Here is a 17,426-nt window from a genome sequence, read left to right as displayed (position 1 = left end):
GGGAAGTCCTGGTTATCTGTTTTAAGTATAGCAGTGTGTACATGTCAATCCCAAACTCCCAATCTATCCCCCCCTGCCACCCTTTCCGCCTGGTAACTATAAATTTGTTCTCTAAGTCTGTGAGTCTGTTTCTGTTTTGTAAATAAGTTCATTTGTATTTTTTTTTTTTAGATTCTGCATATAAGCAATATCACATGATATATGTCTTTCTCTGTCTGACTTACTTCACTTAGTATGATCATCTCCAGGTCATTGTTTCTTAATCACAGCAAACTTTGAGAAATGTTTGTACAATGATTTTTCCACATTTCAAATTATTTCTTACAGTTGATTGAAATTACTGGGTGTGAACATTTTTTAGAGCTCTTGATACCTATTTCCAAATTGTTCTCCAGAAAGGTTCTATTAATTTATAACCTCAATAGTATGTAATAATGCTTACCTCAGCTCAGGTTTGGGCAGCACTGCGTAGTAGTATTTACAATTTTTTTCTAATTTAATTGGCAACAAATGGTTTCTCTAATTTCTTACATGTTTAAAGATACTTGTATTTTATTTTTATTGATATATAGTTGATGTATAATATTATGTTAGTTTCAGGTGTACTACATAGTGATTTGACATTTGCATATATTTTGAAATGATCATCACAATAAGTCTAGTAACCATCTGACCCCATACAAAGTTATTGCAACATTACTTACCATATTCCTTATGCTTATATCATACCCATGGTTTATTTATTTTATAACTGGAGGTTTGTACCTCTTAATCTCCTTCACCTATTTTGCTCCCCCATCTCCCCTCTGGCAAATACCTGTTTGTTCTCTGTATCTATGCGGCTGAGTCTGGTTTTGTTTTGTTTATATGTTTTGTTTTTTTAAATTCCGCATATAAGTGAGATCATGCAGTATTTGTCTCTCTCTCTCTCTCTGACTTAGCATAACACCCTCTGGATCCATACGTGTTGTTGAAAATGGCAAGATTTCATATTTTAATCACTGAGTAATATTCCATATGTATATATATATCACATCATGTTTATCAGTGAACACTTAGGTTGGTTCCATATCTTGGCTATTTTAAATAATACTGCAATGAACATTGGTTTGCTTACATCTTTTGGGTTTTTTTGCTTATATCTTTTGTTTTCTTCAGGTAAATGCCCAGAAGTGAAATTGCTGGATCAGATGGTAACTATTTTTAATTTTTTTGAGGAACCTCCATACTGTTCTCTACAGTGGTTGCACTAATATACAATCTCACCAACAGGTGCACAAGGGTTCCCTTTTTTCACATCCTTGTCAACACTTAGTTCTTGTCTTTTTGATGATTGCCATTCTGACAGGTGTGAGTGGAATCTCACTGTGGTTTTGATTTGCATTTCCTTGGTGATTAGTGATGTTGAGCATTTTTTCCTGTGTCTGTTGGCCATTTATATATCTTTGGGAAAAAGTCTATTCAGGCCCTCTGCCCATTTTTAAATTGGATTGTTGTTTGGATGTTGAGTGGTATGAATTCTTTGTATATTTTTGGATATTATCCCCTTGTCAGGTATATCATTTGCAAATAACTTCTCCCATTCATAGGTGGCCTTTTCATTCTGTTGATAGTTTCCCTCACTTTGCAGAAGCTTTTTGGTTTAATATAGTTCCATTTGTTTAATCTTGCTTTTATTTCCCTTGCCTGAGTAGATCCAAAAACATATTGCTAAGACTGATGTCAAAGAATATATTGCTAATAGGCTAGAGGGAGGATTCCAGATGGTGCTTGCTAGCACTGGTGGAGCTCCCCAAAATGGTTGCCACCAGCATCTCCATCCACAGGGGTAGTCCCTGTTGCCTCCTGGCTCTCCGGGAGGCTCTTCAAGATCAGCAAATGGGTCTGACCCAGGCACCTTTCAAATTACTGCCTCTTGCATGGAACATGTGAGATTTTGTGTGCGCCCTTTAAGAGCAGAGTCTGCTTCCTTAGCCATCCGGTTCTCCTGAATGTAAGCCCCACTGGTTTTCAAAGCTAGACCTTCTGGGGGACTTGTTAGTGCAGAACCCCTGGGCTGGGGAGCCTGATGTGTGGCTTGGTCCCCTCACTCCTTGGGGAAGAACTTTATGATTGTAATTATCCTCCCATTTGTGGGTTGCTGACCCAGGGGTGTGGGTCCTGACTATACCTTGTCTCTGTGCCTCCTATCCATCTCATTGTGGTTCCTTCTTTATATCTTTAGTTGGAAAAGTTTTTTCTATTAGCCTTCAGGTTGTTCTCATAGATAGCAGCTCTGTAAGTAGATATGTCGGTGTGTCCATGGGAGGAGGTGAGTTCAGGGTCTTCCTACTGCACCATCTTGGGCCACCTCCCTCTCCTGTTGCCTAAGCTTCTCATTGCTGCCACTTTGTGGGGGTCTAAACTGCCTTCTTGGATTCCTTCTTCTAAATTCTTAGGTTAAAAAACATCTTTTATTATTTCATCCTCAATACACATCATAAAATATGAGCCATTATAGAAGATTTCATGAGCATTCAGTATGGTCTTTTTGGTCTTTAAGTCAACCCTATGGGGTCCTGGTGTTTCTTGTCTGGCTCTCCAACTAGACTGGGAGTGTAAGGAGGATGGGAACCAGGCTGCACTCAGTTTTTGGGTGCCCAGGATAAAGTAGATACTGTATGTCTGTTAATCTCTATGTCTGTTACTTGAATTTGACTATGTTTAATGGACAGAATTAGTCCATTAGAAAAAAGGCATGATCAATCTATACGCAAAATGGAGGAAAACTATATTTTTTTCCATCAATGTTTCTGAAAGCAGAGGATTAGAAATTATCAACATAAGAATTATAAAGTAATTTCACGGTATATTTGATTTAAAAAGTCAAAATTATCCTTTCACAGCAGGAACACACTAAAACTCTTTAACAGCTACTCTTTTTGGGGGGGCATTTATTCTTCATTGATGCTAAGTTTCTACCTTAAGAAATAACAAGAGATACTTATTGAGCACTTTCTTTGTAGCTGGCATTTTGGAAAGCAATTTACCTGTTAACTCTCTGAGGCAGGTTCAGACTTACGATGGTATGACACAATTTTTTGACTTTATAAAGGTGCAAAAGCGATACACATGCTTTAGAAACCACAATTCAGATTTCCAATTTTGATCTTTTCCTGGGACAGCAATATGCCACACGATACCCTCATGATGCTGGGCAGTGGCAGCACAGCTCCCAGTCATGCGATCACGCGGGTGAACCACCAATGCACTTACAACCATCCTGTACCCTTACAACCATTCTGTTTTTCACTTTCAGTACAGCATGCAATAGATTGCACCAGCTGTTCAACACTTTATTATAAAATAGGCTTTGTGTTATATGATTTTGCTCAACTGTAGGTCAATGTAAGTGTTTTGAGCACATTTAAAGTAGGCTGGGCTAGGCTACGATGTTTGGTAGGTGAGATGTATTAAGTGTATTTTTGACTCACAGTATTTTCAACTTGCAATGGGTTTCTCAGAATGGAATCCCATCATAAGTTGAGGAAGATCTGGGATCCATACTTGCACTCAGATAGTTGAATCCCAGGGCTCAGGATCTTGTAATTTTGCTCACTTGCACTTAAAAACAAAAACAAACTGTGCCCTTTTATTGGGATGTTCAAAAGTAGAAAATGAAAATAGGTAGATGTAAGTCCATCTTAGAGAGAGAGGGGTTAGTGTTTTTCCACCTGCCTTTCTCTTACCTCTCCCCACTGCCCAACCTAAGTACCAGGTTGCTCCCTCTTCCTAGAATAAGGCTGCTTGGAGACTTGAATTCCACTCTTGCCCCAGCATTAACTAGTACTGTGAACTGAACTTTGTGCAAAAAATCAGACAAGTGCTACCTGGAAGAGATGCCATGAGAAGTAGACACCATGAATAGTCTGGAGCAGACTTTATAGCATGATTAGAAGCTGTGAATAACTGCGCCCAAATGACCTTTCTTTTTACCAGGCCCTCTACTGAAGATTTTTCCAACTCTGCTTCTGTTCCAGCCCATACTACAGTCAATTCAACTTTGAAAAATATCATCTAGGATGGTCTAATTTCCCACCATTCTGCCCTTTTTTGATTTCTGACACTTTAAGAGGCCTGGAACAAACTTCATTTTATCTCTTAGCCCAGACACACTGCTTCTTTAGGCCTGGAGCCAAAGCTATGGCACAGCTGTGCTTTTCCTGTAGAAACCAGGCTTGGAATTCTGCAGTTGAGGAGGCAGAGCCTCAGGCGTCATTAGCCCTATCCCAGGAATCTTCTGGGCCAGTGGGCACTGCATTATTACCCCAAGCTGGGTGATCCCCTTCAGCCACAGCCCTGAATTCTTCTTGGACTTACTCCACTGTTTTTGTGGGCTGTCATGGTGGGTGTTGACATTGCTCTCTGGTGACATTGATTTAAAAATGGCAGAATTGATGGAATTGAGGGGGTAATTGGGCCATTCCATTATGGAATCATTCTTACTAGTTGCAATTCCTGGAGTTGCTTTCATAGGGAAAACCAAAAGTAGAAAATTAAAAATCAAAATGTGGGTTACACTGTCCAAGATTTGTCTCCAGTACTCCTTTATATAGCTGAAAAACACTCATTTAAAAGTATCCATCTTCTACTTATTCTTTTCTTCTAGCTCAATTTGCATAATGAAAGGCAAATCATTAAATAATGAATCTGCTAAATAGCTTGCTGGAAGCCAATTTACCATATTTACTTGCTTCTTTTAATCCTTTAGCTTACTGAGCAGTTTTCATTGACTATTCTTATCAACATTTTAAAGAATACTGAATTTGTGTCTGTCTCAACTGTTTTTTTTTTTTTTTTTTTTGCGGTACGCGGGTCTCTCACTGTTGTGGCCTCTCCCGCTGCGGAGCACAGGCTCCGGACGCACAGGCTCAGCAGCCATGGCTCACGGGCCCAGCCGCCCCACGGCATGTGTGATCCTCCCGGACCCGGGCACGAACCCGCGCCCCCCGCATCAGCAGGTGGCCTCCCAACCACTGCGCCACCAGGGAAGCCCTCAGCTGTTTTTAACTTTGAAATAAATTTACTGTCAGTAGATTTGAAATAAAAGATTCCTAGAAAAATATCAAAACTGACCCTTTAATGTTAAGTGCTAATGGTACAAAATATAGAGAATGAGCTTAATTTTAAAATATGTATGTATTACATGCATTTCCACAAATATTCATATATATGAGACAAATATATGAAAATGTCAACCAACAGTGGTGTTAGTACCTGTTGAAATTATAGGTCATTTACTTTTTTCGTTAGTCTGTTTTCATTTTCCATGTTTTTCACAATGAGTACATATTATTTTTGTAATACTAAAAAGGGTTACCACAGGGATTAATATGCATTAAATATAACAAATAACTTCTGGAAATAGTCCTGCAAATTCCAACTCTGCCTCTCACCAGCTGTAGGACTTTGGGTAAATTAAAATAATCTAACCTCTCCTAGCAGGTTTTCTTACTTGATACACATGGATCATAAATTTCTTCCTAGTGAGGATTAAATGATACCACCTGTAGGGACTCAGGCACATTCAATAATGATTCTTTCTTTGGTCAGCGAACCGACCTAGGAGTCCAACCCTTAATCTAAGGCTGTGTTGCTGTAACCGCGCCTTCCGCGCTGGAGAGGGGGCGGGCGTGGGCGTGGGGCCCGGGCGGCCGCTCCTGCGCCGGCCTGTGCCGCTGCCTCCTTTCGCTTCTGCACCTTGGTTGTTGGGGTGATGCTTTCTCCTCGCCGGCCTCGGAAGGATGAGGTGCAGTCTCTTCCACAGCCTCCACGAGTTCTCGGTGGGTACAGGGGGGAGACCGGGATCCGCAGCGGGTAACTGGGAGGCGGATGGCGCCCTCCATGCTCCCGGGGTGGCGGGGAAGGCATGCAGGACGGGGGCTGGGGCGCGGGGTGGGCTGCCCGAAACTGGAGCAGGAAGCCTCGGGGTCGGTGGGGGGGGGGGCCCGACGCTAAGAGGCCTATAAGGGCCGGAAAAGTTCCTCCTCTCAGAGGGCTTTAGCCACGAGCAGCTGGAACCGGGAGGTGGCCGGGCCGCGCTCAGGATTGGGCACGCCCAGGGCGCGCGGGTCGCAGAGCGGGCTGGGTCTCAGCGGCTCCGGCCCCTGCGCACTTGACGCCCCAGCGCAGCGCGTCTCCTGGTTTCTCCCGCTCTTCGTCCGTCCCCGGTCCCTCGGCTTCCGTTTACCACCCACCCAGATGGCTGGAGCCGCTGGCCTCTCTCCTCCAGGGGCCCACGGAAGCATTAGCAGCGCCGCAGGAAGAGAGTGAGGGTTCCTGTCGCTTTGGGGCCGCCCGGGGGCTGCGCTGGCTCAGGGTGCGGGGGGCGAGGGTGGGGACGGGGTGGGCTCCGCGCTGTTCACGAAAGTCGCCGCGGATTGGCGGCCACGAGGGGCCACCTAGTGGACAGCGAGCGTCGGAGCACCGGCGGGCCTGAGCTAGGGTGAGCGGGTGAAGCCGGAGGGCAGAAGCTTACCTAGAAAGGGGCAGCTCCTCGTGGGAGCGGCTTTCGGAAGAAATTAAGCTCTTCGAGAGGTTGGAATATTCACCTTCTTCCCTCTCCACCGTCTCCTTTATTCTCTTCCAGTGCATGTTCCTTTCTCGGGTCGCCCTTCTTGGCGTTTTCCATCCTCCCCCGAAAAGGATGCCGCGGGAAAGGAACATTCAGATCCTTTAACATTCATAGGTTGGAGTGTGAGGAAGGTTCACCTTGAAGCTAATGAGACTTTAGCTTTTAGGGAGTGTAAAATTTGCAAAATTGAGACTATTTCCCCCTGTCTTTCTTAAAGGACCCCCCCCCACCGTTATATAAGCTTTCTGCTCCACAAAATCTTGATGCGCCTTTGGCTGGAGTCTTTGGAGCTAAGATTGTATATGAAGGAGGATTTCAAAAGATGCGTCTGTAAAAGAGGTGCTGGGGAGAGAGAAAGAGGGAAGGAACTAGAATGCCCTGATGGGGAAGGGAGTGGTTTTAGAGTAAAATGCAAAGCTCAGGGTGACCCTGAGAAGCCCCCGTGTCTTCCGCTTTCCTTTCTCTCTTATCCCTGCTTCCGGTCCTCCCTCGTGCTTGTAGTTAACAATACTGGTTTATACTTAAATTTTTGCTAAGCAAGATCTTACTTTGTGTCCTTGTCACATGCAAAAAATAAGGGAGTGAGAGGAAACTTTTGGAGGTGATATATTTGTGGCATAGATTGTGGTTTTACCAATGTACACTTACCTCCAAACTGATCAAGTTGCATATATTAAATATGTGTTGGTTTTTGTATGTCAATCATACCTCAATTAAATGTTTTTTTAAAAAGTTACATTCACTAGTCTAAAAGCTTTCCATATCAATAGTTTAAAATATATATGATTGTACTGACAGAAATGAAATTTCAGAGACCATATTAATAAAACTTATTTCATTTAGAATTCTAGATCCAGGCAGTATCTTTTGGGAAGAGGGCAGGAGAGAGAATTATCTCCACAAGTACTGGTGTAGCAGTCTTACCTGTATTAATGTGTCATGAGCTGTGACACCCTGTGTGGTAGACAGAATAATGACCTCCAAAGATGTCCATGTACTGATCCTCAGGGCCTGTGAATGTTACCTTACATGGCAAAAAGGGACTTTGTACATATGATTATATTAAGGATCTTGAGAATAGAACATCCTGGATTATCTGATAGGCTCAACGTAATCACAAGAGTCCTTATAAGAGGACGTTGAAAGGATCAGAGAGATCTGAAGATGCTTGCTGTTGGCCTTGAAAATGGGGGAAGTGGTCATGAGCTAAGGAATGCAGGTGACCTCTAGAAACTGGAAAAAACAAATAAACGGGTTCTCCCCTAGAGCCTCCAGGAGAAATGCAGCCCTATTGACACCTGGATTTAAGACTTCTGATCTCTAGAACCGTAAGGTGATAAATTCGTGTTGTTTTAAGCCACGAAGTTTGTGGTATTTTTTTGTCACAGCAGCAACTGGAAACTAATCTACCTGGTCTGTTCCTTGACATCCTCTTCTCTCATAATTGTGTATCAGTCATACCTTTGGCTGTTTCTAAGACTCTCGATAACTTCAACGCTTCCATACTCTTACTTTTAAACATCTCACCCTCTGGCCATCTCCTTCTGTTTTTCCAGCTTGTTTTTCTCAAGTACCTGAACTCCTACAGTTTCGACCCCAACAGGGCCTTTAATTTCTTAATTCTACACCTTTTTAATTTCTCCCCTCATGTCTTCTCTTTACCCGACTTAAATTCCATGTTTATTATATCTGCACTCTTGCATAAACCCTCAACATCTTTGCCCCTTTACCATCTTGTACTTGGTGAAACCACGACCCTGGTTAAGTTCATCTCTCTAATCATGCCTGTATCTTCACAGCCAAAAATGCCTGAAGAAAAACACACCACCATGCTCACTGACCTAACTTTAAATTCATGATTACCAGCCTTTAAATTCATGATTACCAACTTCAAGTTCTCATCTTAACTTGGCCTCTCTGTAGCATTTGACCCAGCTGTTTACTTTTTCCTCCTTGAAATATTTTCAGTTGGCTGAACATTTGTATACCAGCTTTCCCTGACCTTTCTGATGGCTCTTCAATTCAATATCCCCCGCTGATTCCTCTTTATCTACCTGCCAATGGGTTGAAACATACCGAATATGTGAAAATTCATAATGATATTACAAAATAACTCATTGCACAAAATTGGAAGTTTTTAAACACACCAAATAATTATTAGGAAACTGGTAAATAAATGTTTGTCCTGATTTTTCTTCACAAGCCAAATTTCAGGGTAAACATATAGTGATAAGGACGTGTTCCTTCTTTTATAAGAAGTCCAACTAGTAAAGGTGGAATGTTAAAATTACAATATTGCCATTTTGTAATTTTCAATAACGGATCTAGATAATATCAATCAACAGCTCCTAAAGCCATTAGGTGGAAGTCTAATGGGGAACTTTGGAATAAATGGGTTGGCCTGAAACCGCTAATCAATTTTAACTTTACCCAAAGGGGACAACCGGACAACATGTACCTCTTGAAGTAATACAATAGGTGTATGCAGCACGATTTATTAGGGAGTCTTGCCAAAAAACTCAAACTCAAACCTGAGTCGAATCCAACTTCAGATCTAACTACTGATTTAGAAAGTGGCACACTGGGAATGCAATTAGCCAAATGAAGAATGTGGAGTATTTCACAGGAAATTATAATGGAATTTCTTTAGTAAATATCAACGTAAAAGAAAAAAGCTGTTACAGATTTAAAGAGAGGGATACAGAGAGTTAAGAAACACACTGACTGTCGTAACCTGGGTTCCCTAGAAAGTAGAGGCTGAAGCAAGAATTAAGATGCCAACAGTTCATTTGGGTTGTGCAAGCTCTGGTGATTATGAGGGAAGAAAGAAAGAGAGGAAAGGGAAGACAGTAAGCAAGGTGATGGGTTGTTATCATTGCTGCCTCTGCCTTCACCAGGAGTGGGGAAGACACACAGCAGATGACCCAGCAGGTTGGGGGACTTGGCTTAGGACTTCTCCGGCTGGACTGTGGGGAGAAACAACACCTTGGATGGTCTGCCGAAGAAAGAATGATGTCTCCATTTCTCATTGGTCAAATTTTCCCTTTCAGGAAGCTAACTCTCTTGCACTGGGGTTGTTTCGTCCCAGTCTTCCAGGCTTTTCAGGATGTTAGATTCCATACTTGGTGGGCTTGTGTTTCACCCAAGACCCAAAGTGGCACGCCAACCAAGGAGGAGAAAGGAGGGTAGTTGAGGGCATCTAAGAAAATGCTTAAGTTTGTGTCTTAAAATTTTTCCCACTTAAGATCCACTCACACCTTCCTAATATATCCAGCTCCCAAACCACAATATGGGGATTCCCTTTTCTTCCTTGGGAAAAAAAATGTCCTCACTTTTTGCCTGTAAGGAGAGGTTCAGGTCCAACTTGCCACAGATTCTTCTTCAAGGCAGCTGATCATGGTTTCCTAGAAGAGGAAGGCAAGAGTTAAATCAAGTAACATTCCCCAGTTCTGTGGCTGCTTTCAAGGCAGTCGGACAGTTCCTCGATGTTGCCACCAGGTGGAGCCATTGGACCAGGCCGGATTCCTAATGCCTTGAGTAAGGATGGTGGATACATAGCAAGTGTACGTTACGAGATAACTGGTATAAGAAAACTTTGGGAAATGTTTCCAATTAAAAGTACACTAATTATGGCTTCCCTGGTGGCGCAGTGGCCGATGCAGGGGACAAAGTATACTAATTAGTAAAGTGTTATTAAGACAGTATCTACTTTCAAAATCTTTAGGTTTTGTGGTGGGGTGAAACAGGGACAAAACATTTTGAGTACAAATGATTTCTTTTCATGTCATTTCAACAACACTTATTAGAAGATTAAGTGTCCTTCCCTGTTCTGGGCCTTGGAGCTACAAAGACAAGACATATCAAGGCACTCATAAACCAGCAGGGAAGAAAACACAAAGGCGATTACAGTATATTCTGCTAAATATAAAGACAAAGACATTAAATAGATGTTGGGGAAGATGGAGAAGGACCCAGCTTCAGGGAGAACACTCAAGGAAGATTCTCGGAGCAGATGACATCTGAACTGATTATCATTTAATTAAGGAGAACAGTGTGGGAAAGGCACAAAGTAACAGAGCAACGTGGATGGGTAGGTGACCTCCTATGATAAGTTCATCATTTTAGGGAGCATAAGGACCCAGGCTGGGAGTGGCAGAGGACAAAGATGGGGACTGAGGTGGAAGTCCAGTTGCTAAGAGCCATGTGTGCTCTATTAAGGAGCCGTGCCCATAGGGGCAGGCAGACAGTGTTTCCAAGGAGGAAAACAGGCTGACAGTTTACACATTACACCTGCAGGAAGGGGTCTTTGAAGGAATAGGTTCACTTCCCTTTGTTCTCAAAACACACTGCCCTGTCTCTCTCTTTATCACTTTTATTAGGAACAGAAATCCAGAGCAATATTTCTCCCCTCATTCATAGGCCCTAAGAAACTGTATGAGGGTGATGCTACAAAGCAACTGATACTTGGCTCTGGAGCTAGGCAGGAAATGGGGACTAATGGGGAAGAGCAAACTGGAAACCCCCTGCTCTAAAGGCACAATTCTTTGGGAAATGGTTGTCACAGAATAATTCAACACAAGTATTCTTGGACCCTTTTATTTTTTCCAGAAAGGCAGAATATTCAGGGAATCTTCAATTTGTGATGTCTTCCTTTCGTTGATGGGAACCACGGAAACATTTTAAGCAGAAGGGGGACATGGTCACATTCACATCAGAAAAGTTATGGTGGTGTTTCTAAGGAGGGTGTATTGGAAGAGGCCATAGGAGAACATGGACAGTTGTTAGGGGCTTATCGAAATCATCTAGGTGACTGGTTATGCAGATTTGAATTTGGGCATTAGTGGTGGGAGTAGAGAAGAAGCCACAGGCGTATATAGCACATAAAATATTCAGGCCTTGGTGATGAACTGACATAATTTGATATAATTGGGTTTATATCTACCAGCTTACTGTTTGTTTTCTATTTGGCCCATAGGCTTTATGTTCCATTTCTCTTCATTTCTTATCTTCCTTTGGAATATCCAAATATTTAAAATTTTCCATTTTCTTTATTGACTTATTGGCTATATATTATATTTTGGTTATTACAGATTATTGGTTATATATTATATTGTATATTGGTTATTACGTACGTTATTTATATATTTTTAGTGATTACACTAGGGATGAAAACAAACTGGACTTATTTGTTTAATATGATATATATTGATTTTACTGTTTTCCTTTTTTCTATTAACATCAATATCTAGGTCATCTGTGGGTTTAGTTCTATTACCTGTTTTTTTCCACTTAATTATAGATATTTTCTTGCCTTATTACGTATCAGTTGATTGTGTACCAAATAGCACGGAAAAAAAAAAGGTAAGTAGAGCCTCCACCAGAGAGGGTTCCCCTTCTCCTCTCTTAGGCAGAGGGAATGAGAGCTTATCAGGGTTTGAGGAAAATTGAAGCTGGGTTGCAGTCTGTGCCCCATTTTCTCAGAAGAGGCCATTCTGTCCTTTACATTAAGAGCCATGCTCGTCTCCATTTGCAGCCCTAAAGACTGAGGGAGGCCCAGGTCTGTTCTTCAGAAGTTCCCACCCCTGCTCCAGCGCCCCCTGCTCTGTGCAGCTCCTGTCAGATGTCCTGAGGGGGAGAGTAGCCATGGGCTTGAGAATGGGCTTCCCTGCTCATGAGTCTCGTTGCCTAAATGGCATAAGTCATTCTGCCCTTTAGAAGCTTTCTGGCCAACTCCCCAACCTCTCGTTCAGCCCCAGAACTTGGCAACTGTCACCTCGAAAGAAAAGCCTATGTATTTGAGGCACATGAAATTTTCCATTTGTCATTTTAGTCCTCCTATTTTCCCTGCAGAGGCCCTCGGCCTGAGCCAAGATTGAGTCTGTTTGCTCCACCTGGAATTGATAAATTTCCCTGTGGGGTGTGAGTGTGTGTGTGTTTTGAGGGTTGTGGCTGACACTTGTAAGCGCATCTCAGAACACTTCTTTTTTCCCTGGAATTTTAGCTCATGTAGTTTTTTTCGATTCTACAGTTCTGTGAATCCCCTGCAAATATTTTTATATTTCCAGCTTTTTCCGATTCTTATGGTGGAAACATTGGCCTGCAAGATTTACCATGCTCTGCTTAGAAGCAGAGTTCTCCCATTAACTTGTAACATACTTGCATTCTTTGCTTAAAAAATTGCCCTGGACTGCATATCACCCTCTGACTTTCCCATTTCTCCTGTAATTCATAACCAGTTTTTAAAAATAGTTGTCTATATTTGCCCTCATCTTTTTTCTCCCTTTCCTAGTCACATTTCTGCCCATTGCAGTCTGGCTTACACCCGCCTCCCCAAACTTCTCAGAAAGTTCTATTTCCAATGCCACCAAAATCCTTTCCTAGTCACTGTGTCCAGCGTCTACTTTTCAATCATTATCTTGCTTGACAACAACATGCATGGGAACTATTGAGCACTCTCTCTCTTTCTGGAAATGTCTTCTTTTCCCTAGTGTCTGTGATATCACATTGTCATGCTTTTCTTTCTGCCCCAGTAGCTATCCTTTGTCATTCACTAATGTCGGGTTTCTGGTCTACTCCTTAAATTCTGGCATTCTTCAGGATAATGCCTTCAGTTCTTTTTAATCCCTCACTGTAGCAGAATAACATTTTTTAAATAACATTTTTTTTGTCCTTTTTACTCCATACATTTACTGCCATTTAATCCAGACCAGGGCTGTCGAATGTAATTTTCTGAGATGGTGGAGATATTCTGTGTCTGTGCAGGACAGTAGCCACCAGCCATACATGGAGAGTGAGGACTTGAAATGTGGGTAGTGTGACAGAGAAACTATATATTTAAAATTTATTTTAATATTATTTTTTGGCCGTGCCACGCAGCTAGCGAGATCTTAGTTCCCCGACAAGGGATTGAACCTGGGCCCCCTCAGTGAAAGTGCTGAGTCCTAACCACTGGACTGCCAGGGAACTCCCCGACAGGAACTACGCTTTAAATCTATTTAAGTCAGATTTAAATAGCCACGTGTGGCTAGTGGTTACTATATTGGGCAGCCCAGATCTAGACCAGGAGGTATTCATTACTTTATGGAAGAGACATCTTATTAGAAAAATCAGCAGAGACTTTTGTGCCTTTGTGTGGGGAATCATGGCATTGAAGAAGTCCGGGTAATTGGAAGGAAGGTACGGGCTAGATATTACATCAGAAGGCAGAGGTTCCTGGCAGGGAGAGGCAGGGGACGTGGTGAGGAGGGGTCACTGGAGCTGGAGGTGGGGCGTCCGATCCAGCATCGGGAGTCACGTCAGTGCCTCCTAACGGTCTGGTCTCCATTCGGGTTAGTTCACACCTTGGCTGTGCAGAGACACTCTGATGGCAGGCCTGTCTCTTGCATCCTCATTGACAGCAGCCAGCATGTCACCTGTGACTGTTCAGCAGCGGAGACACCATTCTGTGCCCTCATATTTCTCTCAGTAACAATCTGACTTACCCCCCACGTGGATAACATACAACAGCATATAATGTGGATGCCCAGAGTCGTCAGCCTTACTACTTAAAATATTAATGTAAGTTTAAAAATTGAAACCAAAATTAAAAAAATTAGACTTGGGTTTGTTTTTATTTATTACTCTCTGGGACAGTCCCTCCGTGTTGAGTGGGCTTTTGTTTTCCCTTTGTGATCAGTTGCTAGTTTCCGGTGCAGATTGCTTTGCTTTGTTAAGTCCGTGGATGAACTCAAATTGAAACATACCAGGTCCCCTTTCCTGCATGCCCTTTGCTACTGAGCTGGTCGCCTGACTGCTGCTTCTACTTCCTGTTTTTCTCTGAAAACGGTATGTGAAATCTTGGCTTTCGGCCGTTTTTCAGACTGGTTTAATGCACATGTCACTGGAAATCCCCAAGTGAAATTTCAGTAAAAGGACATAATATGTCTGAAAATCAGAGGGGGAGGTCAGTTCCTGAGATGGAGACTTGTCGCCTGGGAGTTCATTTCTCGTGGGACCTACCTTCCAAGTCCCCACCTTCACCTGCTGACTGTCTTCCAGTCAGTCACCTACCCTCCATACATTCATTCACCTCACACTTACTGAGCACATACTAGGTGCCAGGCCCACTTCTAGGTGCTGGGCATATAGAATTTCATAATTCAATATCTCTGTGCCCTCATGGAGCTTGCATTCTAGTAATGGAGAAAGAGCAATAAATAAATACTTTTCCTGACATATTATATACGTAAGAAGGAATATAAAAACATTAAGTGGGATGGAGAGTAAGGAGACAAGAGTGGGTGGTGATTTAAGAGAGGAGTTAGGGACAGTCTCTTTGGGAAGGTGACATTTGAGCAGATTGGGACCGTGGGAGACTATGAAACCTGTGAATGTCTAGGGAGAAGGATGTTCCAGACAGAAAGGCCAACCAACACAAGAATCAGCTTGGCTCGTTCTTTTTTTTTTTGGCCATTTTTTTTTGTTTTTAATTTATTTACTTATTTATTTTTGAGTGCTTTGGGTCTTCATTGCTGCGCACGGGCTTTTTCTAGTTGCAGTGAACGGGGGCTACTCTTTGTTGTGGTGCACAGGCTTCTCATTGCAGTGGCTTCTCTTGTTGCAGAGCATGGGCTGTAGGCACGCGGTCTTCAGTAGTTGTGGCATGTGGGCTTCAGTAGTTGTGGTTCGCAGGCTCTAGAGCGCAGGCTCAGTAGTTGTGGCACAGGGGCTTAGTTGCTCCGCGGCATGTGGGATCTTCCTGGACCAGGTCTCGAACCTGTGTCCCCTGCATCGGCAGGTGGATTCTTAACCACTGCTCCACCAGGGAAGTCCCTTGGCTCGTTCTAGGAAAAGCAAGCAGGATAGTTTGGCCAAACTGAAGGGAATGAGGCGGAGAATGAAAGGAGTTGCAGCTGGAGAAATAGGCAAGAGCCAGACGTTTTAGACCTTATCGGATGTGATAAGGTGTTTGGGGTTTATTTAAAGTATTATGAGAGGCCATCGAAGCAGGGGTGAGACAGATCTGATTTATGTTTTAGGAAGAGCATTCTGGCTGCTCTCTGGAGACCTGACCATTGAGGAGTGAAAAAGGAATCAGAGAGTCCAGGTGTAGGACTGTCGCAGTGATGTAGGTGGACAGTGGTGGTTGCTTTGGTCTAGATGGTGGCAATGGAAGTGGTGAAAGGTGGTGGGTTTGGAAGTTTGAATCCAATTTGATGAATTGGATGTGGGCGGAAAGGGAGAAAGAGTCTCCTATATTTTGAGTCTGACAAAGCAGGGGAATGTTTATTGAAATGAGGAAGGCTGGAGGGAGGGCTGATGAGGGTGAGGCGCTCACCAAACATAGACAGCTAGAGATATGGCCTGGGAATTTAGGGGAGAGACCGGGGATAAAGGTGTGGATTTGAGATTCTTGAGTGTCTAGATGCATTTAAAGTCCTGGATGTGAGTGAGACGATCCAAGGGGAGAAAAGCATATACGTAAGAGAGCTGAAGGCTGAGCGCTGAGATGTTGGAAGAAGGAGGAGGGGTCATATCTGAAGAGTTTTCAAGAGAAGGGGGGTGATTATCTGCTTCAGCAATGCTTCAATAGGTCAATTAAGACCGAGACCACTGGTTTGTGGACAAGATCAAGTTCAGGGAAGTGGTAGGGGTGAACACTTAATCAGTGTGGGTTGAAACCACAATGAGAAGTAAAGAAATGAAGATACAAGTATAGACAACTCTACTGAGCTGAGAAATGAAGTAGCACTTGGAGGGGGATGAAGGGCCTAAAGAGGCATCTTCGCTTGCTAATGTTGAGAGATACTGCAGAATGGTTCTGCTTTCAGAATTCATTTTTAAGAGCAAAGATACAGGGCTTGGAGGACAGAGCTTGCTCCCTGCTCCCAGCAGGGGCACTCAGAAGGGACTGACTTTTGCCTGAGAACTTAGCTTGGATAGAAGCAATGGAGCCCATTGACTGGGTCCAGCATAACAACTCTGCTGGGCAGATTGGGCTGGTCTTCAGATCCCCATTTTGTCCTGAAGTTTCACTGTGAACTTCTAATTGGTTGGCCTGGTCATGCAGCCTTCAGGAGCTCCACATGTGTCCCCCCCCCCCCCCAGTTATTGGTGTAACAATCTAAGCAGCTGGTGTGTCGTTTTTGAGATCTATGGACTATTACAGGTAGTGGGGCCGTGTTCTGGGTGAGAGTTCAAGGGCAAAGGACACATCCACGTGCTTCCTTCTCAAGATGGGGTTAACAAGGGAGGATCTACTGGAGTTATTCTCTCTCTCTCTCTTTACCTTCTCTGCCCTGTTTGTGAAGGAGGAGAGTCTCAAGCACACCCTCTACATCTCCATTCCACAAGAAAAGTCAATTAACATGGACTGACCTCAGCTGAGGTACTAGCCATAAGAATCCCGTTAGAGAGTGTGATTAAAGCATACGGATGAGAATAGAATATCCCAGTTATCTTATGTTTTAGTGGACATTGTACTAAACTAAACCCATGGTATGACCTTGATCAAGTGTGTTATCATCTTTGGGCTAAGTTTCTTCACCTACCAAATGAAATTTTGGGGAGGACAAGACAGTAAAGTCTCGCTTGCTTATCAGGCTGGAGCTCTGTGATGTATACATTTTGCTGTTGTGGTGTGAGTAGAGCTGTGGTTCTCAACCTTGGCTGCACATTAGAATCATCCAGGGGAGCTTTAAAAATTCCTAAGCCTCCCCGGTGATCCCAGTATGCAGCAGGCAAGGTAGCAGGACCACTTTAGAGCCATGATCACCAACACAGGCATCATTTGGCAGCTGGTTAGACACTTGGACCTACTGAATTAGAATTTGCA

General features: G+C 43.1%; 1 protein-coding gene across 11 annotated transcripts in view; it reads left to right on the top strand.

Moving 5' to 3' along the window:
- SELENOP (selenoprotein P) overlaps positions 1-17,426 on the top strand; it is a 129,574-nt gene that overhangs the window by 50,675 nt on the left and 61,473 nt on the right. Inside the window, exon 1 of one of the 11 annotated variants that reach the window (XM_089908818.1) lies at positions 5,737-5,822. The exons of 8 other annotated variants lie outside the window; for them this stretch is intronic. The gene's annotated coding sequence lies outside the window, so the exon portion shown is untranslated. Of the gene's footprint in view, positions 1-5,736; positions 5,823-17,426 lie in introns of those variants that run through there. 2 more of the 11 variants (XM_089908824.1, XM_089908821.1) reach the window with 2 other exon arrangements.

Source organism: Delphinapterus leucas, chromosome 3, assembly GCF_059928025.1.
Source record: "Delphinapterus leucas isolate spDelLeu-1000000601 "Yukka" chromosome 3, BTC_Dleu_Yukka2, whole genome shotgun sequence".
Lineage (NCBI taxonomy): Eukaryota > Metazoa > Chordata > Mammalia > Artiodactyla > Monodontidae > Delphinapterus > Delphinapterus leucas.
Note: the sequence above shows the minus strand (reverse complement) of the source record. Positions and strands in the feature narration are given on the sequence as shown.